The sequence below is a fragment of the Macrotis lagotis genome, chromosome 7, assembly GCF_037893015.1.
Source record: "Macrotis lagotis isolate mMagLag1 chromosome 7, bilby.v1.9.chrom.fasta, whole genome shotgun sequence".
In the NCBI taxonomy this organism is placed as follows: Eukaryota; Metazoa; Chordata; class Mammalia; order Peramelemorphia; family Peramelidae; genus Macrotis; species Macrotis lagotis.
In genome coordinates this window covers 184,481,633-184,507,276 of record NC_133664.1, presented here as the reverse complement: position 1 = coordinate 184,507,276, position 25,644 = coordinate 184,481,633, and the positions used below count along the sequence as shown (strand labels likewise).

The 25,644-nt window shown below is 35.7% G+C and overlaps 1 protein-coding gene across 1 annotated transcript in view; it reads right to left on the bottom strand.

The window, feature by feature from the left end:
• The window catches only part of ITPR2 (inositol 1,4,5-trisphosphate receptor type 2), a 482,746-nt gene that overhangs the window by 442,042 nt on the left and 15,060 nt on the right, over nucleotides 1-25,644 (bottom strand). The gene's annotated exons all lie outside the window — the stretch shown is intronic.

The following is a 25,644-nucleotide window of genomic DNA, read 5'->3' as shown; positions in this document are numbered from 1 at the left end:
AGCTCTTCTTCATTACACCTCTAAGTCAATTGTATAAGTGTAAAGATGTAATCTACTGGGCAGCTAGGTGGTGCAGTGGATAGAGCACTGGCCCTGGAGTCAGGAGTACCTGAGTTCAAATCCAGCCTCAGACATTTAATAATTACCTAGCTGTGTAGCCTTGGGCAAGCCACTTAACCCCAAAGCTTCCTCATTCCCTTCTCATTATTGCTTCATCAAACCCTCAATATTTTGAGAAATTACTATCATAAATCATAAAGATTTTGGAGACATGAAAAATAGACATATCTATAAATAATTAATGATATTTTATTGATAACCTTCACTTAGTAGTAATTATTCAAATAGATCCATAATCACATTGAGGCAGGCATTCCCACTTATGATTCAGGTAACAATCTATCCATCCCCTTATATACCATAGGACTCTTGTTCACAACTTCCCATAAATTAGCCACTGAGAATCCATTCAATATGCAGGCAACCACCTTTGCTTTCTGATGTTGGGAAGATACCAGGCTGTTCACCAGTTTATCTCCCACTCTCACAAGACGAGTCCATCTAGCACAGCGCCTGGCACCAAGTAACATTTGAATGCTTAAATAAATACATTTCTTCCAAGCATTTAGTATCCTCTCCTCAAGCAGATAATATCAAGAATTTTTTCTCCACTCCTTCAAAATTCTATTACCTTCAGCATAGTCCTTCTCTGGTGTAGGACAAGTAAAGCTCTAAAAATTTCAAGGGGGTTACCTATAGCTAATCCTAATCAAAGTATGAATCTTTTCTCTAGCTTCCCTAACAAGATCATACTCTACCTGAACTGTTTTCAAACAGTTCTTTCTTGAACAGTCCTGGGCCCTATATGTCCCAAACCATTTTTTGAAGTCCATTCCTCCAGAGCCATACAGAATAAATCTAATCTCTATGGTAGGGCATTTTAAGCAGTTGAGAAGAGTTTTCTTTTTACAAATTACTCCTGAGAGAGTCATATGATTTAAACCATGTGGTTATCTCAAATGACAGAAGTATTATTTTGTTAATATTTTAACACAAAGCTATATGAAGATCCATGGACATTCCCAATCAAAAAGACATCTTAGAGAGAGGGCAAAAGTATTAGCAGTTCATGAAAACTTTTTTAAAATATATTTTTCTAAAATCCCCAGACAAATATTTACTTCCAGAAAGAAGTAAATATTAACTGAAGCTATATTTGAGCTTATTGATACACACAGATTCTTGATGGATACTAGGAATTTTGATGTTGCACTAAAATTGATGTAGTGAAAATGTTTTCATTATAGCAGAATAATAGCAAACATCAAACCAATTGCATAAATACCAAACATTGAATAACTATTAATTTAGAAACTTGAATTATCAAAGTGAGGCTTAAACAAACAAGTAAAGACCATACTAAAAAAGCAAACAGATAAGAGATAAGAAGATTTTAACTATGACTACACATACTATTAAACAAATAACAAATTAAAAGTTGTTTTAAGCTTATTACACCCCAGCATTTATATAGTAAAACAACACTTTGCATACCATATAGAATTATTTTTCCAAATTTCAAAAGAATTCATATTGGGTTTTTTCCAATTCCAAAAAAAAAGTAATATTTATGCACAACTTTTATCTCTAACAGAGGCAATGCATAATGAAACTCATTTCAAGGAATATCTTTTTTTATCTTAGACATTTATCTGTTCTTTGGTTTTCCTTATACTTTGTGGGTTATCATCTCTTCAGATTTCCTCCTTTTAAATATTATTTTGGAAGGATTTCAACAATTTTATGAGTGTTACTATTACTAAATTCAACCAGAAAGCGAGTAATTTGAAATTAACTGAAACAACTGATACCTGCAGCAAAGTTTCAGGATGTAAAATAAGTCTACAAAAATCATCAGTATTTCTATATATTACTAACAAAATGAAGCAATACTTGGAAATCTTATCTACCACTGCAAACACAGGAACAATGTGAATAAAGCTACAAAATATTTTTATGGAAATAAAGACAGACCTAAGTATTTGGCAAAACATGAATTACCTATGATAAAAATTACAATACAATGTAATTTATTTATTCATTGCCAAACCAATCAAGTCACCAAAGGAGAGCCTTAGGGAACTAGAAAAAAATAATAATGAACTTTAGCTGTAAAAACGAAAGATCAAAAAATCTCAAGGAAAATAATGCCCAAAAACTTGGAAGAAAAAAATCTAGCAGTATTAGAGCTCAAAATATACTACAAAGCATGAATAATCTAAGTTATTTGGTGCTGATGGAGAAATAAAAGGTCAGATTAAAAAATACAATATACAGAAGCAAATAAACACAATCATAATATTTGAAAGGCTACAGCTACTTAGATAACTCATTTAGCTTCAAGTTTCTCATGTAAAAAATTAAGCAGATTGACTAGATAATTAGGCAGTTCTAAAATCTATGATACAACCTTCCACTTTATGAAGAATTTTGAAATACAAATTTTAAGGCTGGAAAAAAATGTGTATTTCTTTTTTTCCTTTCAGAGATTATACCTCATGAGACAAAATAATTTATTAATCCATCCTTTCAAGGTAGGTATGTGAAAATGTAAAATATGGACAAATACTAACCCCCTCCATTACCACTCCCCAACCTCCAAATTCTTCTGGTCAATCTTTTCATTTGTGTTGATTTAAAACAGAGTTGCAAATTTTTTAACTTTTTCAAGATCATCAGTGAACAACTTTCTTTCACAAAACTCAATGCCTTTTCCTTAGTCTCCATCTCCTCAACTTCTTAGAAACATTTGACAACTCCTGAATACTCTTCCTCTTTAAACACAGACACAATAGTCCCTTGGTTCTTCTTAAAGTGTTATTTCTTAGTTACTTCACTAGTTCCTTGACTCCTCTTTTTTCTAAATGCACAGATCCTTTAAGTTTCTGTCCTCCATCAGTTTCTCTTCTCTTTCTACATTTTCTCTCTCAGAACTCTCATTCTTTTGAATATCATTTCTATGAAAACAACACTCCATTTTTTGTCTTTGCCCAGTTTCTTCAGCATGAGCCCCCTAACTCACATTTCCAACTATCCTCTAACCTGGGTATCCCATCAGCACATGAAAATTAGTAAATCAAAACTGTACTCATTTCTTTCCCAGAAATCACACAGCCTACTTTATGGAGAAAAATAAAGGCCATTTGTCATGAACTCCCTCTGCTCATCTATTCCAAACCACAAAACTTTACATCATGCCCTGTTCTCTCCTCCTTTGTTCCAGTCTCTGATGACTAGGTGGCTCTTCTTGCCAAGGCCAACTCCTCTAATTGTACCTTTTATCTCATCCCATCCCATCTCTTCATTCACACAGCTACCACCATAGTCCAAGCCTTCATCAGCACCTTTCACCTAGATTATTACAACAGCCTTTTAATTGGTCTCCCAGTCTCAAACACCAACCCTTTTTACACACAGCAGCCAAAGTAGTTTTCCTTAAGGCAGATCTGACCATGTGACTCCCCTAGTCAACTTCAGTGGCTTCCTATTGCCTCTAGGATAGAATATAAACTCTTCTATTTAGTTTTTAAAGTCATTCACAATCTAGTCTCAACCTATCTTTCCAGCCTCATGGATAATACTACTCCCCCCCCCCATACTCTCAGATCCAGACAAACTGGCCTTTTCTCTCTTCTTTCCACACAATACTTGATAAATCTTCTCTGGGTCTTTGCATATGTCCATATATCCGGACATTCTTACAGAACATCTTTACATATCCTCTTAAATAAATTTTATTTCATTCTTATATCCCCTTAAATTAACCTAGATCTCACCTCCCTACTCCAATCAAATTTAGGGGAATGGGGAATGGGAAGGGAAAGAAGTTTCTGCATTGATAGCTTTTACTTCTGTTTTCTCAATCTCAAAATTATCTAACTCTAGGATTTGACTGGAATTGTTTTCTCTAAGGTTACCAATGATCTCTGAATTGTTCAATTCAATGTTCATTTCTCAGTCTTTTCCCTGATGAACCTATAGGAGCCTTTTACACAGGCTAAACACACCTCTTTTTTCCCCCCTGAATATTCTATCATCTCTGAGTTTTCATGACACAGCTCAGCTCTCTCCTGCTTCTCCTTTTACCTGTCCTGGTTGCTCCTCACATCCTATCACCCAACCTTAGATGTTCCTCCTCCCAGAGTTCAATTCAAAACCTACTTCTTTTGTTTCCTCTTTCTTTCAATCAAGCAACAAACATTTATTAAGCATCTACTGTATGCCAATCAGGCATCTAAGTGATGCAGCGGAAAGACAGCTGAACCTATTTATTGGTGACCCCCAGCAAATTACTTAACCCTGTTTGCCTCAGTTTTCTCATCTGTAAAATGAGTTGGAGAAGGAAATGGCAAAAACATTCCAGAAAATCCCAAATGGGATCATGAATAGTGAGCACAATTAAACAACAAAAACAAAACCAAAGTGTCAGGCACTATGTTAACATACTGGGGATACAAAAAGAAGCAAAAGACAATTTCAGTATTCAAGGAGCTTGAAATCTAATGGAGGAGACAATACACAAATGTTAACAGACAAGCAGGACAAATAAGAAACAATTAGCAGAGGGATGGCAATAGAATTAAGAGGGAATGGGAAAGGCTTTTAGTAAAAGAGACTTAAAAGGAACCAAAGTCAATAGGAGAGTATTCCAGACTTGGAGGACAGCTGGAGAAAAAGCTGGGATCCAAGAGATGAAATATCCTGTTTGTCAAACAATCATACCACTGTCACTGGATTGAAGAGGATATGGAAGGGATTAAAGTGTTAGAAGATTGAAAAGATAGGAGGGAGCTAGGTTAAGAAGGACTTTGATTATATTTGATACATTGTTTCCCAGATAAAGGTCCCATATTTAAAACATATAATCAATTTTGTCAAATATATAAGAATGCAAATCATTCCCCAATTGATAAATGGGCAAAGGATATGAAAAGGCAGTTGTCCAATAAAGAGATCCAAACACTTCATAGTTAAATTAAAAATGCTCTAAATCATTGATTAGAGAAATGCAGATTGAAACAACTTTGAGATATCATTTTATATCAGATTAGCTATTATAGAAAGGGAAAGTGACAAATGTTGGAGAGGACCTGGAAAAATTGGAATATTACTTCATTGTTGGTAGAATTGTAGAATGATCCAACCATTCTAGAAAGCAATCTGGAATTTTGCCCAAAAAGTTATCAAACTACCTATACCCTATGACCCAACAATACCACTAACAGATCTATTTTCAAAGATGATTAAGGAAAAAGAAAAAAACTTATATGTTTATAGCAGCTCTCTTTATGGTAGCAAAGAACTAGGAACTGCAGGGATGTCCAACAGTTAGGTAATGGCTGAACAAGTTATGGTATATATGATGGAATACTACTGTGCTATAAGAAATGATGAGCTCAATGAAGTTAGAAAAACATGGGAAGATTTGCACAAAATAATAAAGAGTAAAATAAGTAGAACCAAGAGAACATTGTATACAATGTGAATAAGTTATTTTTTCTATTATAAATACTTAAATTAAGTATAAAGGACATATGAAGATACTATCTGCATCCAATGAAAGAATTGATAAATAGAAATACATATGCACATACAAGCGTGTGTGTGTGTGTGTGTGTGTTTGTCTAGTGGTAGCCACCTTTAGAGTAGGGGAGTGGGAAGAGAAGAAAAAAAAGAAATTTAAATAATTTTATTTTCTATTTGAAAGAGTAGCAAGTTGTTCATAGTAATTTAAAGTTTTGTGTACAATCGTCTTTTTATTATATCATGTTATGAAAATGCTTGTTTTTTCCACAATTTTTTAAAAATTTATTTCAGTTAATATTTAATTTTAATTTAACTAATAAAATTTTAATTTAAGTAATAGAAAAAAGGAAGAATGTCAAAGAGAGCATTTTGTACTTGATCCTGAAGACTATGGGAAGCAACTGGATTTTATTGAGTATATGAGTGCCATGATTGGACCTTTGATTTAGGAAACCACTTCGATAACTGAATGAATGATAGATTGGAGCAGGGAGACATTTGAGGTACACAGAAAGTTATTATAGCTGTCCAAGCATGAGGTGATGAGGTTCTACACTAAAATAGTGAATATGGGAAAAGAGGATGCTCTCTGAGTTCTTGTCATCTCTACACAGAGGATTTCAAAATCTATGAATCTACTCTTAATTTCTCTGTTGAGCTCCAGTCCCAGTTAATCACCTGCTCAACAATTCAACAGATAATTCAAACTCAACATCTGTATGAATGTAGGCTTCCTGAGGGCAGGGATTATTTCATGTTTGCTTGAATATTCCCAATACCTGTGTCCTTGGCACAAGGTACACATTCAAAAAATGTTTATTGATCAATTGATTGATGCCCAAAACAGAATTACTGCAACTAACCTTTGCCCTAAACCTGACCCTTCTCCAAACTTCCCTGTTTCTATTGAATACAAACCCCATCCTTCTTATATAATCAGACTTACAACTTTGAAGTCATCCTTCCCTCTTCTTTCTGCCTGTTTTTTATATGCAATGAGGCAACATCCTCTTAAATGGTTTCCCTTCTCCCATTCTCTCTCCCTTTCTATTCTATTCTCCATCTAGCTGCCAAAACAGTCATTCTTAAACATACAGCTGATTCTGCTCAAGAATGTTCTATGGTTTCCTCTAATTTTCAGTATTAAAAACATACTCCTTATTATGGCATATAATGCCCTTCGCAATCTGACTCCAGCTGATTTTCTCTCTAGTCCCTTCATATACCTTACCTTCCTATCACATTGGTCAACTTGCTGCCTCTCAGACTCAGTACTTTATCTCTTATCTCTTTACTTTTGCATAGATCTCAAGCTTGGAATGTCCTCCTTCCTCACCTTCATTTCATCTCCTTCAAAGTTCAGCTCACTGGCTACTGTCTTAAAAAAAAAACCCTTCTTAATCCCCTTAGTTGCTAATGTTCTCTCCCTCCTCAGATTATATTTTATTTACTTATCCAGGGACTTGCTGTTTTGACATGTAAAAAGTTCAAGAGAGTTTCTGGATAATTATTCATTTTATTAATAATTCTAACATATTACCAATAAAATGGGTTGGTGACATTCTTGAATACCAAAGACAGTCAAGGTGGTGGACTCATAGCTTATATGTTAGAAGAGTTGGGTATTCCTTCCTGAGCTAGAAATCACCTCTGGTTGGTTAACAAGTAAAGAGAGAAAATGAATATTACAATGAATTTTGAGCCTATTCTAATGAAGGACTGGAGTAACTTTGATTATGTCATTTACTTCTAAATTGCCCAATCTTGATCAATCTAATCAAAGAATTTATTCCCACCCAAACCTATATAGAGCACAATGGATTTCTCCGCTTGGGTGGGTCTAAACAAGATTGAGGAGAAAATTTAGTTAAACCTCATTATCAGCAATGTACTTTAGAGACTGCAAAATCTATAGGCTTTTGAAAAAATCCTGGTCCTAATTCAATAATTGATTATTAATATAAAAGAAAAGCAATCACTGTATCCAACTAATAGAAGGTTAAGCTCCTTGATTATTTTTATCTCTGTATCCTCATGCCCAGCACAGAGGCTACAAAGTACAAAGCAGGGGCTATTTAAATGTTATTAAATTGAACTGAAAACTAGGTTAATGCCAATTTTCTGCAAATTTCCAAGTCATCATTAATTTTTTCCTTTTCCTTCCATCAATAAAGTTCTAACTAGGGATACTCTAATGAAGTTTTTATACTAGGACAATCAAATTTAAAGGGTGCAAAAATTTCAAATTAAATTATTAGATAATTTTAAAATCTGCTACATTTACAATCTGTCAGCAATTTCAGCAAAGAAACAATTTATTTTTTCACCTAGTTAGCAAAACTATAACAGGAAGCAACTCTTGCAATAGAGCTGCAACCTTTCCTGAACCAGTCATCCAGAAGTGACCTCTCCCCCACTGAACTTCATTTCAATAGCTGATGAGACAGCATGATGGGGTTTTTAAAGGGTTAGTGGGAGACAACAGACTGGAAGCGAGGAAACCTAAAACCTCAAGATCCAGCTCTGCCCCCCCACTAATGTCAGTGTTTTTTCCTCCCTCTAACATCTGTTAAAAAGATAACAATGGGGGCAGCTAGATGGCACAGTGGATAGAGCACTGGCCCTGGAGTCAGGAGGACCTGAGTTCAAATCCAACCTCAGACACTTAATAATTACCTAGCTGAGTGACATTGGGCAAGTCACTTAACCCTATTGCCTTTTATACTACCTATGTCACAAGGTTGTTGTGAGATAGAAAAAGCACTTGTAAAATCATAAAGTATCATGTAAACAAGAGAAAGTGGTAGTATATCTCCCTTATAAATTTGTACCATTTTACCTAATTAAAACTTCAAATAATGCAAATTATAACTTAAAATTATGCAAATCTATAAAAGACAATACAAAGGTTTATCATTCACACTAATCAAGATCTAACCTTGCTTTTGGTTTATTCAATATTGCATAAATATATGTATATATATATATATATATATATATATATATATATATATATATATACACACACAATATGCATTATACAATAGGACCTGATGCCATGACAAGCAAGTGAATTGCTTGGGGGGGGGTGGATGAGGGGATGCTGTGCTAAATCACCAGCTTTACTTTCCCCTCCAAAGGCATCTGGGCACAGTAGCCAGATAAAGATCAGAATGCCTGGAGATGGTCTGGGATTCCAAGTAATCAGGGTTAAGTGACTTGTCCAAGGTCACACAGCTAGTAAGTATGGAGTGTCTGGAGCCAGTTTTGAATTTAGCCCCACCTGACCTGACTCTAATCTAGCTGTCAGGTATTCTAACATCCAAGTATTCTGAGATCCAATGCCATTTTCCTTCTTGCTATTCAAGGAACATGACATTCCCAACTCCAGATATTTTCCCCACAATGTATTCCATGCCTAGAATCCTCTCCCTCCTCTTCCTCTTCTGGGTTTCAGAAGTATTTCTCTGGCTTATTTCACAGCTTGGGTCTTTAGTTCTACCTTCTGTAAGATTTTCTGGGGGGAGAGCAGAGCCAAGATAGCTGCATGAAGGCATGAATTTCTGGAAATTCATTCCCCCCGAAATTGCAAAAGCTGTCAAATTATGACTCTAGTCAAAATTTAGAGGGGCAGAACCCACAGGAAGACTGAGTGATACAACTTCTTGAGTAAACACAATCCCCTTCCCAACATCTTCTTGTGGGGGAGGGGAGGTTATGTTTACTCTCATAACAAGATTATTGTAACAATATAAAATAAATTTTTAAAATGCTCAGGAAAAAAAAATATTTTCCAGAGGCAGTGGTGAGATGGATACAACACTGGTCCTGGAATGAGGAGAAACTGGGGTCAAATCTGATCACACACACTTAGTAGCTGTGTGACCCTGGGCAAGTCACTTGACCTCAATTCAAGTTCAAATCCAACCTCAGACACTAACTAGATATGTGACCCTCAGCAAGTCACTTGACTTGCCTCTAAAGAAGCTTTTCCAGATCATCCTTAATGCTGAGATTATTTCCAATTTAGTCTGTGGGTAGTTTACTTGTATATAATTGTCTACATGTTGTCTCCCCCTTAGACTATAAGCTTATTGAAAGCTGCAACTGTGTTTTGCCTTTCTTTGCAGCTCCCGTTATTAACATAATGCCTGAAATATAGTAGGTGCTTACTTAATAAATAACTTGTTCACTTGTATTATTGACTTGATATATACATGAGTCACACAGGAAGAGAATGCATGAATGGGTTGAAATCTACAACTTTAGAAAGATATGAGATCACAGAAAGTTTTAAAATAATTATTTTGTAGAAAACAATGCATGAATCATAATTATATCTACATTGTCAAAATAATTTTTTATTTTCAAAACATATTAACTAAGGGGGAAGGGAAACTGTATCTGGGATTAAAATAACAAAGGGATCTTCTTATAATCTCCTTCTACCAATCCAATTGACCCCTACCTTTCAACCTAAATTTAGAAATTACCTGATACTGGAAGTTAAATGACTTGTGTTGGAATAAGGACTTAGATACAGGTCATAGTTCCAAGATCAACTTTCTATTCATTTTGCTACACTGATTTGCTTCCTTAAAAAAAATTAGCTTTAATTTTAGTTTATTTAAATAATTTAAATTTTATCAGAATCAAAAAAATTTTCCATAAGAAATTATATCACTTGATAGACTTTTAAGGGTCAAACTGAAACCCTGAATCTGCCAAGACTTTAAAAGAACTTTTTTTCCTTTAACAGTTAAGAATGACCTCATTTTCACTTATCAGTAAAAGTAGACACTGTTCTCATGAGTTTGAAGAGAGAAAATAACTTTTACATAATGGCAAACAAAAGAAAAGTTGTTAAGGTAACTTTATGGTTTTGTTCCATGTTAAAGATATGATTTCATATTGTAAAGGCATTTTCATTCTATAATGTTTGTCTTATAGTTTCACTTTCTTATAATGAAAACAAAAATTTGACCTATGAGGATATAATAAAATTCCTTTCCCTAATTTCTTAATCAAGTTATAATAAATTAGAACAATATTTATTTCTTTTGAAGTCATTAGTGCAGCAAAAAATATACCAAGAGGCAAATATTTAAGTGGCCATGCCCCTGTGATATTGGCTCTGACCTTGAACACAGCAGCCAAACAGAAGTCACTGTTCTTTGAATCATTAACTTTTTACTCTAGATACATAATGTAGCTAAGTTTGGTGATTACGGGTATCAACAATTTTCAAGTCACCACCTTCAAATGATAACTTATGGTTAACATAGAATCATGTGGACATATTAATAATTTGAAAAACTTTAACATTAAGCATCTTTTGCCTGAAATAAGAATTGTAACTGCTATGTTATTTCAGATTTAGATTTATATTTAAGCTATTAAAACTCAATAGAACACTAAGTCTTTCAATAGATCATTTCCTCAGTCCCCTTATTGTTGAGGATGGTTAGAACACAATAATAATATCTTTAATATTGTATGTGCATCTTGTTTTTTTACTATATTTCTTAGTTCCGTTATACTTCGAGATATATCAATTTATTCTCTATTTTTTCAATGATTGCTACCATTTTACAGCTTCTAAAAGATTTTAAATTCTTAAAGCTGCAAAAGCTTTCAATTCTTAAAGCAGATACTAAGCAAAATGAGTTTCATTTTTTGAATATGTTTAAGAGACAACAAACTGTCCCTACAAGTCTATTCTATTAAGGGAGAGTTAACTCTACATTTCAGAGGAGAATTACACCAAGCTCAAATGCTAATAAGTTTTACTAAGCTAGAAAGTCAGTTAACAAACCTTTTAACAGATTGTATGTCTCAGGGCAGCTAGGTGGGCAAGCCACTTAACCCCATTTGCCTTGCAAAAATAAAACAAACAAAAACAGATTGTATGTCTCAATTAAAGACCAACCTAGGTAAATTCAGAGGGAATTATCAGCAGATGGTTGGCCACAACAACTCATGGACACCATCTATGTGGAAGGATTGTGATCTCAGTGGAGGGTAGTAGCCATACTAAAAGAGTCATTCTGGGGACACCTAGGTGATGCAGTGGATAGATCACTGGTCCCTGAGTGAAGAGGACCCGAGTTCAAATCCAACCTCGGATACTTAATAATTACCTAGCTATGTGACCCTGGGCAAATCACTCAATCCTATTGCCTTAATTTTTTTAAAGTCACCTACCTTTTGAAGTACTGAAGAAGTCAAAAGATACTCTTCAATCAATATAAATCACAATATCACACATTAATCAAAAATAAAAATATTAAATGTATAAATGCCCCAATTTTGAAAAATAAAAACTACATTGAATTGCAATTCAATCTATTTTTAAAGAATTTTGCTAGTGTCCTAACCACTCTCTATGTTTTACTTTAATATAGTTTAATTTCTGCACGATAAATAGAAATCTGTCAGTATCTGCCAATGGTGGAAGGATGTCTTTTCTTTGCTCCAGATTCTTTCCTTCCCCAAGGCCAACTCTTTTCCTTGTATTATTCTGTTCAATCACATCTCTTTCATAATTTTTTTCCCTCAAACATACCATCTCTTTGAACTATCTCAATCTATTTGGCTCCTCCCTTTTTTTTACATTTTTTGCAAGGCAAATGGGATTAAGTGGCTTGCCCAAGGCCACACAGCTAGGTAATTATTAAGTGTCTGACATCTGGATTTGAACCCAGGTACTCCTGACTCCAGGGCTGGTGCTTTATCCACTGCGCCAGCTAGCTGCCCCAGGCTCCTCCCTTATTGACCATGAAAAATGCTGAGGTGTCTCCCATCCTTAAAAAAAAATTGCACTTGATCTTTCTATCCTCCCAAACTATTTAATTATTTTGTTTCCTTTCATAGCTCAACTCCTAGATATATTCCAGAACTCTTGCCACCTGACTTTTGACCCTATCCTATTGAAACTGCCCTCTCGTTAGCAATAATCTCTTAATTGATAAATGTAGTGGCTTTTTCTTTTCACAGGGCCCATCCTTTCTTACTTCTATGAAGCATTTGACAATGTTGACTATTCTACTTTCAGGGAACTATATGATTCCTGAAATTTCAGGATAGTTCTCGGATCATCCCTTAGCTGATTTACCATTTGCAATTTGCCTCCTATGCATGAACTCCCTAGAGCTCAGTTTTGGGTCCTTTTACTTACTCTCTACACCTTTCTCTAGATGATGGCATCCATTCGCTTAGGTTCCCTTATCACTCTAGTTACCCAGGGGGTTCACAAATTTAAAATCATTCCCAGTTCCTCACTTTCCTTCACCACTGAAACTGAAAAAAGTTTCCTACTCTTTCTGTCCTGTCTGCGCCATGTCTCTCTGGTCATTTTTTTTCCCCATTTATACTACAGCCACTCTAGTCAGACACAGTTTATCTCTCCCTTGAACTAGCCTTCTAGTGGCTTTCCTGCCTCAGGTCTTTCCCTTCTCCAATCCTACTTCCACTCAACCACCAAATTAACATTCCTATAGATAGATTTGAAAATGTTACTGTGGCTCTAGAGAACCCTTAACAATTCGAAATTGCCAAGGGAATTTTAAGGTAGGGTCTTTAACAAGTCTCAGTTTGACAAAGGCCAATGTCCCTCTTCAGTGATTAAGGCTAGATAAGAAAGATAGCCACAACAAGCAAATGAATTGGATTGGGGGGGGGGGGGTGCTGTGAAAGTCACAAGCCTTACTTTCTCCTCCAAAGTCATCTGGGTCCTGGCTCTGGCCATAAGGCAGTTAATTGATTTGTCCAAGGTCACACAGCTATTAAGTCTCAAGTATGTGAGGCTAAATTTGTGAGTCCTCCTGACTCCAGGGCAAGTGCTCTATCCCCGTACCACCTAACTTTTCCTAGAAATGAAGAATGGTCTCTTTAACCTAATTTTAAAAAAAAAATCAATCAGGAGGGGAAGAACTCCTTGGGTTTTCTGGCCTAAGTAGAAACAATTTTTATTTACATTCACTCTGAGTCAATCAGGACTCAAACAATGACCAGATGGGACCTGACCTATTGTTGGTCAGTTGTTGGCCAATCAGTGAGAGCCAGAATAACTGGAGATCTGTAAACCTCCAAGATGCCTAGCCAGGTGTCAGCAATCAAAATTTACAATCCTTTGGGCCCGAAGTTGAGTATTAAAGACTTGAGCTTTAAAAAAGGTCTCCTATTCCATCTAGGATCTGTATCTGGCTACTGGACTCAGATGGCTCCAGAGGAGAAACTGAGGCTGATGACTTTGCCTAGCACCCTTCTGCCCCCCACTTGCATGTCATGGCATCACCTCCCTGAAGTCATGATCCTCCTCGAGAGAAGAACAAACAACATTGCCATGAGGATAAAGTACAAATTCTTGTATTTGTCACCTATGGCTCTTTATAGTCTGGTTTTGCCCTCTTTCATGTCACTCCCCATCACCTACTCTACATTCCAGTCAGTTGGCCTGTTTTCTGTGGCCCCTACACTACATTCAGTTTTCTGCCTTAGCAAGCTGTTACCCAAGTCTGAAATTCCCTCTCTTCTCACCTCCACATTTTAAACTCCCAAGTTTTCTTTAAGGTTGGTTACCTTCTATACAGAGTCTTTGCTGATCTTCCTCCCAAGGTTTTAAAGCCTTTTCCATTCTCCAAAAGTACTCCAAATTTATATTGACTCATCTGTGGACATGTTTCCCTATTGGCAGTAACTACTTGTGTTTTTGTATCTCTAATACCTACACGGTAACCAACAGATGTTAATCCCTTAATAAATGTTTTTTGAAAGAGTGAATGATAAATATCTATTTCTAGTTTCCTCTATTCCTTATCTCCATTCAGTGCTAACAATAGAATAGATCTTAGTTCCAAATCAGAATTACAAAACACTTAAATTTAGTCTTCTTCAATATCAAAATAAACAATCTTTTTCTAATTCTAATTCCTCCATGTATTTTCAGTTCATATTATCCTGGTTTAGATTATAGCTTATGTTTTGTAATATAAGATATTGCATTGGGTGTGTACAGAAATATGACTCACTTTTCTCAGAATAAAAAATGTTTAAATGATGAAGTCACAAGTCTTCACTGACTTTTTTATGTATTTTATTTTTTTATTTTATTTAAGGCAATAAGGTTAAGTGACTTGCCCAAGGTCACACAGCTAGGCAATTATTATGTATCTAAAGTCACATTTGAACTCAGATCCTCCCAACTCCAGGGCTGGTGCTCTATCAAGCATGCCTCCCAGCTGCCCCTCTTCACTCTCTTTCTCTCTATTTTTTTTAAGGTTTTTGCAAGGCAATGGGTTAAGTGGCTTGCCCAAGGCCACACAGCTAGGTAATTATCAAGAGTCTGAGACAGGAGTTAAACCCAGGTTGACTTCAGGGCCAGTGCTTCATCCACTGCACCACCTAGCCACTCCCCCTCTTCACTAACTCTTGAAGCAGGTATCACACTGCCAAAGTGATCTGAATTATTTTGAAGGAAGAAAAACTCAAGAAAATTACAGGTAGTTTTCCATTGCACTTAGGGAAGTACTCCTTATCCTTTCTAATTCTTATAAGGAAGTGATGAATATGGATAATAAGAAAATAAATCATTTAAAAATAAAATGGAAAAGGAGGGAGTTATTGTTTTAATGGTTTACTTCTGAATAATAAAGTAAGTAAGCCACAAGGCATTGTGCCATGATTCTGCAATTAAGAGATCTAAATATATTGAAGTGGCAGGTTTTTCAAATTAGTGTATTTTATAAGTAACAGTCATTATGGCCACTGAACAATTTAGCTCTAGTGAATAATAAATTCCCTATATATCTGTTTCTTCAAGTTTTGCATTCTTAGTAAGAGGTATTAAATTATTGGCATTGATTGAGATAGAGATTTGCATATGGCCAATGCAGGAATTTGTTTTGCTTGACTATGGATATTTGGCATGAAGGTTTGTTTTTCTTTTTCAGTTAGGGTAGGAAGTAGGAAGAATCTACAGTAGGTTTTTATTCACATTGAACATATTAAATTTTAAAAAAATCATTTGCCACTTCTAACAATAAGCAATTATGACTTAAAACATTGGAGAATATGAAAAAAAGGCATATGCAGCCTGAAATAAATTAGTAAATTCATTAATCATTTAAAGTTCACTATGAATATTCATGAGAATGATTTAAAAATTATTGAAATCAGACTCTTAGTAAAAATTAGTTGCAAAAAATAAACCCCTAGAGGGCAAGGCATTTTTAAAATAATGTGCTCAATGAAAATGGGGTTTTGTTTTTCTTTACACTTTTCTTTCAATTTATTAATGTTATAAGGCATAGAAAACACCCTCAAACCACAACATTGCTAGTGCCTTTGCTTTCAGTGATCATAAATCTAATATGGTTGCTCGGTTCTAAGGATAAAGTAATTACCTAAATCAAATGTCAATATGCCAATTATATATAATGCATGCCTGGGCTGTATCGAGTTAGAACACTTTAAATACCAATAATTTATTGGCATAATACTGAAAGACAGCAACCAAGCATCAAAATCAAATTTATTTGTTCTTTATTTTTTCAAGTATGAAAAATTCTGGTTACTATGTCCAATTCCAGTCCTCCTTCTATAGGTTCCTATTTTCAAACTTCAAGGGAAAAATTTCCAGGTAACCCCGGGGAAAATTCTAAGGTGATCACAGATAATGGAGTTGAAATAGCCCTAATAACTTTTGCATGTGCACAAACTAAATAGGTTTTCAATAATTATGTCCTAATTAATTGATGTCTCTAAAGGAACTGTGAGAATGGGGTAGGCAATTCTCCTTATCCTGAGCCTTGTTGGGTAGTCCCTCTCTTCCTTTGACCTTCCTTTGAGGGATGCTAAAATGACAAAAAAAAAAGTTGATCTGTGGAGCCTCAAATAATCTCAGTATTTTTGTTTATATGTGTGAAGTATTTGTATGTTCTTGTGAGAGAAAGGAAAGAAAAGGAAAGGGGATGGAAAATTACAAGATAAAAATATTTGAGAACTTTTCTAGGTGAAGGAGTATCCACAAATCCACATTACCAAAAGCTTCCTTTAAAGTTTCATAGCCCACACAGCTGCAATTATGTAAATAATTCTGGAAGGAACAACAAGGGATGGGAAGAGGGGGAAAGAATTTGAATCTGAAATATTCATTGCATAAGTTCACTAGATAATTGCTTTTTTTTCTAATTGAACCTTGCAAAGTTTTGCAGGCCTGTCCTATCTCATTTATCAATAATCACACCAAAGATGATAAGTGAATTAAAAAGGAAGTTCAGAAAAATGACAACCAAGTTAAAGCTGCCTGCTTGGTGGTAAAGAAAAAAGTTAATAATAAATCCTTTGGGAATTCCTTGGATAGCTTAATTTTCTAGGGAAAACAAGAAACTGAATTACTTTTAGTATCCACAACTGTTTTTAATAATCTTTTAGTCCAAGAATCTCAGAGGAAAAGGAGAAAATGAGGGGAGTAAATAAGGGAGAGGGGAAGGAAGGAAAGAGAGGAAGGGAGGGAGAGACAGAGAAGGGAGAGTGTGCATATATTTGGATAAAGTGATTGAATATCACAAGATCCCAGGTATTTTATCACTATTTCTCAGTGCTATAATGAAAGGAATTAAAATTTCAGTAATTCTAAAAGAATTTAGCTGAAATAAATTGCAGTTATCATTTTATCTCTTCTATTAGATTGAAAATTCTTTGAGATCAAGGATTGATTGTGCCTTATACATCTTTTGTCTCCTCCACAGCTCCTTCTACTGTAGGAGTTCCTGTTTTTTTTAACTGTGTTTTTTACATAATAAGCACTCAACAAATATTTAATGAATGAATATTACAGTTAAAGTTCCACAGTAATTTAATGTCCTAAGGGACTATTCAATGTAAACTGAAATATTAGAATACATGCACTTCCTAATGGTGGCATAACTACCTTTCTACAACCTGACAGTAATTTCATTATTCACATCACAAGAGAAACAAGGGGATCAACCTTTGTTCTGATTTATACTGATTTATACAGGCCCACTCACAACGAAGTAGATATGTTTTTCAGGATAATGTCTAAACTAATCCAATTGTATCACTAAGAGGTGGATCTTCCGAAATCCCTTTTCACAAGATTTAGAACCAAAAGGGACCCAGAAGAGGTTAAGCTGCTTGCTTAAGTGACCAAGCCCAAGCTCTCTAGGCTCCCACTATGCCAGCTGTCTCCAATAGATGAGCTGGGAGTTTTATTTGGTCATCTGAAAAGCATGACACCTCATCTAGAGGACTAATGACATCTCCTGGGAGACCAAAGAAACTCCCCATTCAACCTGATGAGCTTACAGGGCAGTGAGCCTTTAGCCACTATCCTTACTTTTTCTTATATATAGTGACAAAGAAAAGTAAAGGAGAAAAGGGTTCATGAAAATGATTTTACTGTGTAGCCTAAATCCATAATTGTTCAGCATCACTGGTCAAGCTTACATTTTTCCATAATGAAGCAAAATTGCTGAAAATAATAATTAAGATTAAAGTTCTATAGTTTGTTTTTATAGCAAACTACTATGTATTCTATTAACATGAAGTTTTTTATGTTTTGTTTCTTCTCTGCCAGACATGACCAGTTTAGTATTTTTAGAAGCACCTGGAAAAGCACAGGGGCTTAATGCTTTTTTAAAGAAATTCTTACTGACTGATGATAATAGAACAAAAGCCTATTTATGCAAGTAATTTTCTAAAAGTGTACACTGAAAACTGTCATATGTAAACTTTAATAATTACAAAGACTAAATTCCAAGGAGGGGAAGTTAGGTCACAGCAGATAGAATGTTAGCTCTGGAGTCAAGAAAACTCCTAAGTTCAAATCTGGACTCAGACATTTAGTAGTTCTGTGACCCAGGGTAAATCACTTGGTTTGCCTCTATTTCCTCATCTGTAAAAGAAGCCCCAAAACTAAATACTTCAGTATTTTTTTCCAAGAAAATTCAAATGGGGTCTTGAAGGGTCAGACATAACTGAAAAATGACTGAAGACTAACAAAAATCTCCAGAATTTTCAACTATACAAGTTGAAAGATAATGATAACTTGCAGCCCAGGAAAGACTGCTAGGAAAGACTGTACAGTCTTTCCCAAGCTCCACAAGTACATTCTGATATGATAAATTGGGAAAATAGGAACTACTAACATTATAACTTTCATAAGAAGAACCACTACCATTTTATATCCATTTATAGTTGAGATGGAGTGGAGATACAGTCATGGAAATTAAGTAGATTTAAGAACAGGGAAGGTAGGGTGTTTGAAAGAATTTATGTTGAAGCTCTTTATTTTATATCTATGTGTAAAGCCACGACTCTATTTCTAGAATGGGTTAAAATTACAAATCTGTGGTTCCTCATCTAATCCTGTAAAGTACTTGTCTAAACATTCTCTTGACTGTAAGAGCATCAAAGGGAAAATATGAACATCAAATATGCTTTTTAGGCAAAAAGCCACTTTAAACTCCAGATAGCAGCCTATAAATTCTATTCTCCCATCAAAGTTTAGGAATGAAATCTGTTTATATAATAGAGCTCTGTGCCAGAGAGGGAATTTTATAATAAATAGTTTTTTCAAAATATTATCATTAAAGCAATAATTTTTCCTAAACTTTGTAAAAAGAAAATCACTTCCAATAAAATAAATTCAAATGAATTCACATGAATTCAGTAATTTGAACCCAGATCCTCTTATTTCAGAGCCAGGCTTCATTATCTTGCACCACACAGACTCAAACAATCCAACAATTCAGCAATCATTTAAGTGCTTACTTTGTGCACTTAACCTAGAGCACTAGGCTAAGCTCTTGAGTAAACACAAAGTTTAAAATCACAGGAGCTGACCTGATGGAGACTGAAGTAAGAGGAGAGGATGGGGCAAGGAAATTGAAATAAAACATATACATATGACCATAGCACCATTTTGCTCCAAAAGTACATATAGGTGCATAACTCCATAAGGGCAATAGATACTCAATCCATATGTCATCTGCTTCAGAGGCTTTTCAACTAGCCCTGCTTCATCCCAGGACCCAAGCCACCAGTTTCTGATCTTTTTTACCTAAAGGCATTCCCAGGGACCTGGATCAGGGTCATCTGTCCAGGTTAGATCATTCATCCATACATTCCTCTGCTCCTCCTTGTTCTGAGGTAGACTTCCTGAGTCTCATAGAGCTAACCTCACTACCTACCACATGGGATCTGAAGGGAGTTGTCTGTTTTGAACAGTTTAAGCACCCTCCTCACTCAAGGAATCTTTCTCCAGCTACCAATACTCTGCCTGGACCTTTCCTCGGTAAGCACATTCCCACCCCATCCCCTATCCCCTGACTACTTCACACTCCACTCAACTCTACCCCTAAATGTTCTTCTTCATATATCCATGTCTCATCCACTGTACTCTCTGAAATTATTATTTCATATCACAGTTTGACAAACCTAGTCCTATCTTAAACCTCTTTCTTTCTCAATCTCTCCACACTTGGACTCTCCGTGGGACCTGGCTCTCTCCCAATGGTACAGCATCAAAAGGTCAGCTTTTCCAATATTGGCGACACTCTCATTCATATCTTCTCTCCATGCTCCACAACCCTGGTTGTGATGGGGGAATCAGAATCTTTGCTTCACTACTATCAGACTCTTCCTCTTACCACCATCACTCAGGAACTTCTCATCTGAGTCTCATTCAATCCAAATTTATCACACAATCAGGGTTCTGGTAACTGTCATCTGCCAACCCCCAAATCTGAAGCAGATGACATATAACTGAGTGCCTACTGCCCTTGGAGAATTGTTATACACTTATATGGACTTATATCTGCTTTCTTCTTCGCTGAGGTCAATGCTTCTTTCTCCAATCCCAACTCCTGCCTTCATACTAAGGGGCTTCAACAAAAATTCCTTCAAACACCCTAATTTCCCAGTTCTTAAATCTACTCAGTTTCCATGACCTGTTTCTCCACTCTACCTCAGCTATAAACAAAAGTCTCATATCCTTGATTGTGCCAATCTTGATGAAGCTAGGTGGTGCAGTGATAGAATGCTGGGTCTAGACTCTGGAAGACAGTTCAAATCCGACCTCAATACTTACTAGTCATTTGATCCTGGATTAATTATTTAAGCACTTTTTGCCTGTTTCCCCTACTATTGACTGGAGATCTTAATAGAACCTATCTCCCAGGGTTGTTGTGAGGATCAAATGAGAAAATATTTGTAAAAGTGCTCAACACAATGCCTGAATAGGTATTATATAAATGCTTACTCCCTTCCCAGACACTACTGGTCCATTGCCATGTTCATAAACTCCAAATTTTTTTCTTTTATCATTCCATCTTTCTCTCTGCCTTACAATCCCCAGACTTGTTATTTATCTTCAGGATGACCTTCGATCTTTCCATCCCTCAGTTTTTTCCCAGGCTATTACCCTTGCACTGGCTGGTCTTTCTTCCCTCCCCCATCTTGAACCCTTGGCAAACCAGTTCAATTTTACATTATCCTTTACAACTAAGTCCCTTGTGCCCTTATCACATCGTTGATCACCCCTCAATAAACCAAATTATTTGCATTCCTATTCACCTGATGTTGATCAGAGCTTGAGAAAATGATGAGATTGTGCAATTTTTTTTAACACTCTCAATAAGCCCTCACTTTAACAAGAAAGTGTTTTTATACTCTCTAGTCACCAAAACAGCTCTTCTAAACCTTTTTATCTCTGCTCAAGCCTTCCATGTAAACCCTCCTTGTTGAAGTCCTTCAATTCACTTAAAAAAAAAAAAAATTGAGGCCCTTTCCCAAGATTTTACTTTTATCCTCCCCTCTTCATTTTCTATCACTCAAGTGACTTCCCCCACTAACTCCTCTCTCATCTGTCTCACACCAGAGGCAAATCCTTTCATTGGCACAATTCATCCTACTCCACCCTGTCCTGTCTAGCATTTAACTCCCCCATTAAACCCACTCTCTCTCACATTAATTTTCATTGTCTCTCTCCTGATAGCTAAAAATATGCCATGACTTTTCCATTCTCAAAAAATCCCAACTTGTTGTAACCAACCTCACTAGCTAACTCTACTCTCTTTCATGGCTAACCTTCTTGAGAAAGCCACCTAAAATTAGTCCTAAAATTAGGACTTCCACTTCCTCTCCACTGTCTTCTCTTCTAAATCCTATTCAGTCTTCCTTCCAACCTCATAAGTATACTGAAACCACTCTCCCCAAAGTTACTTCTGATTGCTCAATTGTCAAATCTAATGGCTATTTCTCAGTCTCCATCCCTCTTGACTTCTCTGCAAACTTTGACACTACCAATCAATTTCTGGATACTCTCTCCTCTTTAGGTTTTTGTGACTCTGCCCTCATGTTCTCTTCCTACTACTATATAACTTCTCCTACTCAATCAATTTTGATTGATCTCTTGCTGTGTCACACCCACTAAGCCTGGGTGTCTTCTAAGAATCTTTCTTAAGCCTTCTCTCTCTCTAAATGAAGGATTTTTTTTAGTCCAGTTCCATAGAATCCTTCAAGTTCATAAATAGATTTCAGGGGATCTGTGAATTTAGATTCTTTAAAAAAATTAATAACTATTTCAATATAATTTGGTTTCTTTTACAATCTTGTGCTTTAGTTTTTGTGGTTCAAGTATTCAAGTATTATTTCTATACACATAATTCCTAGGTCTATAGATCCAGCTCTTCCCTCTCTTGTGAACTCCAACCTTATGTCACCATCACAACTATCTTGAACTGAATCAAGACATGTCATACCCAATGTGTTCAAAATAACTCACTTTCTTTTCCAAAAAAAACTGCCCTCTTTCAAACTTCTCTATTTCTGTCAAAAGTACCATCATCCTTTCAGTAACTCATTCCTTGCAACCTCTGTGTCATCTTTGACTTTTCATCTTTGACTGACTCCACAGCCCCCAATGTTGCCAAATCTTATTTCTACTGTCACAGCAGCTCTCCCGTTCCTTCACTCACATAGCCACCACTCTGATACAAGCCCCTTCATCACCTAATGTCTGTACTCCAGCAATTATCTTCTGGTCTTCCTGCCTAAAATCTTTCCCCATTTCAATCCTACTAACTGATAAAGTGATATTCCTAAAGCATAGGTCTGATCATGTCTTTCCCCCTATTCAATAGACTCCAGTGGCTATTACCTCCAGGATCAAATATTAAATCCTCTGTTTGACTTTTAAGATCCTTTCCAATTTTTTGAGTCTTTAATTTCTTTCTATATACAGTAAAATCCAGTAATACTGACCTTCATCTTGTCTTCATAAAGGATATTCCATCTCCTGACTTTATGCCTTTCCACTGGCTATATTCCATGACATGAATGTTCTTTCCTCATCTCTAATCTTCTCTAACTTCCTTCAAAATTTAGTATAAATCCCCTCTTCTCCAAGAGTTTTCCCCTTTCACACTTTCCCCCTAACAAAATCCACCTCCAGCCTGGTCAACTGATAGTACTTTCCATTCACACTCTTTATATCATGTACCTACAATTTCTTGTATGTTGTCTCTTCCATTAGAATATGAGCTCCTTTCAGGGAGGGAAATATGATTTTGCCTTTCTTTGCATCCTGATCACCTGGGGCAAAGTAAATGTTAAATGAATGCTTTTTGACTAACTAACCAGCTAGTAAAGGCCAGGCAAAGAAAGGACATTACTAACTGGGTTTCAGAGCTCCACAGTATAGTTAACATTTGGGTTACATTTTAAAAGATGGATTTGGATTGCCAAATGCTGGAGAGGAGAAGGAAAAAAAACAATCTAGATCTAGGGAGTTCTCCAAAGAAAAAGAAACATGAAACTTAGGGCATATCCAGGAGCAATGGGTAATTCAGTCTGGTTGGAGGATAAAATACTTGGAAAGGAACAGTACTAGATTGTGGATAGCCTCTAATGTCAACCAAAGAAGTTTAAGTTTTGAATAAGAACTTCTATAAATAGACAATAAGGACCTATTGAAGGGTTTTCAGCAGCATAAATATATGGATAAGTGGCATCAAGGTGAATGATAAGGATGAAAGGTAATAGAAGCAGTAAGATAGGTGATCGGGGTTTGAAATAAGAAGAACTTTTTATTAGTATAAGTAATGGGAACAGAGAGGAAGGGACAGATAAAAGAGAGATTGTAGAGATAGACCAGGTAGAACTTTGTAATTGGTTGAAAAGTGATATGTGAGAGAGTGAAAAATCAAAGGCACTCATTCAGTCATCCAGATTTATGATTTTGAAATCATCCTGAGTTTTTTTATTTGAATGAACTTCCAAAACTTGCTAACTCTAAATACACATCTCACATTTGTGCTCTTTTCTCTACTAACACAAGGACCACTCCAGTTGAGGCCTCTAGTTGTCACCTCTTGCATGGACTATTACAAATGTCTCTTAATTACTCTCCCTCTCTCAAGTGTATATTCTCTCCAATCTATCTTCTGCCCAAATGCTGAAGTGAAATTACTACTGGTCTTTCTCCAGCAATCCCTGTCGTCTATTGGATAAAATACAAACTCTTTCATTTCACATTTCAAGATCTTCACAATTTAGTTTCTAAGCCTACCTGGTTTATTTCACATTAAGCTTTACTTCCCTCCCTCACTACTCTAAGTTCTGGCCCCAAGATATGAAACACTCTAGCAACACTCCCAAGTGCATCACAAATCAGAATAAAATAATCCCTAGCTATTAGGGGCCCACCCAATTATTTGTATTTCCTTTATATTTGATATTTACTTATATGTGCACCTGCCTCCCCATTAGTTTATAAGTTCCTCAAGGACAGAGGACTGTTTTCGTTTTATCTTTATATTATCTTTATATTATATCTTTACTATATTATATATACTATACTATATATATATAATTATATTTATATTATCTTTATATTTCCAGTGATTAATACAGTAAGCACTTACAGATTGACTAGCTGATTGATTATTTGGTTAGTTGGTAGCACTGACAGAAATAGTGAACCCACAAGAAAAACCTGGTTTTGAGAGAAAGGTCATAGGCTCAGACAGATATTTAAACCTAACTCCTTATGTAATGCCTAAATAACAAGCAAAAATAATCTCATAGTCTCTCTCCTTCTGAAATGCTACTTGGATACCATTTTGTACATGAAACCTTTCCTGACTTTCCCAATGGCCAGTGCCCTCCCTCTCAAAGTACTCTGTATTTAACTACTTTGTGTGTGAATATATTTATATTTATTAACATTAAACTTATGATATATTGTATATTATATCATATTATATATTATTGCACTTGTAATCTCCCTATTAGAATATAAGTTCCTAAAAGTGAAAAAACAGAAACAAAAATCCTCTTAATGAGGATTAAGGACTCCTTGGAAGGTGGGATCCTTTAATTCTTTGTCCTTGCATCCTCAGAACCTAACACATAATAGATGCTCCTGATTCAGTTGTGTCTGACTCTTCATGACCCCATTTGAGGTTTTCTTGGCAGAGATCCTGGAGTGGCTTACCATTTCCTTCTCCAGCTCATTTTACATATGAGAAAAACTGAAGCAAAGAGTATTAAATGAAACATCCATGGTCACACAGTAAGTGTCTGAGCCTGAATTTGAATTCTGATCTTTCTGCCTCCAGGTCTGGTGCTCTATTCACTGAACCACCCAGTTATTAAGTAGATGCTTATTGTTTGTTGATGGACTGATTGATTGACATCAACACCATTCTTCCTAAATCCTATTTTCTGACTACCTAAACTCACCAAATACTTAGGGATGAAATGAAACTTTTCCAGTATTTAGTATCATAAAATAATATATTTGGAGCTAGAAAGGGAAAAATAAAGGGAATAAGCATTTATAGAGAAGTAATTTGTATAATATATATGGACTTTTATAATTATTAACACAAAAACTCTGAGAAGTGAATATTATGATTCCCATGTTGAAGAAGCCCACAATATCAGGGATATGATGCCATTACAAGCACATGAATCGGATTTCAACTAGGTGGTACTGTGTTAAATCACCAGCCTCACTTTTTCCTCTGG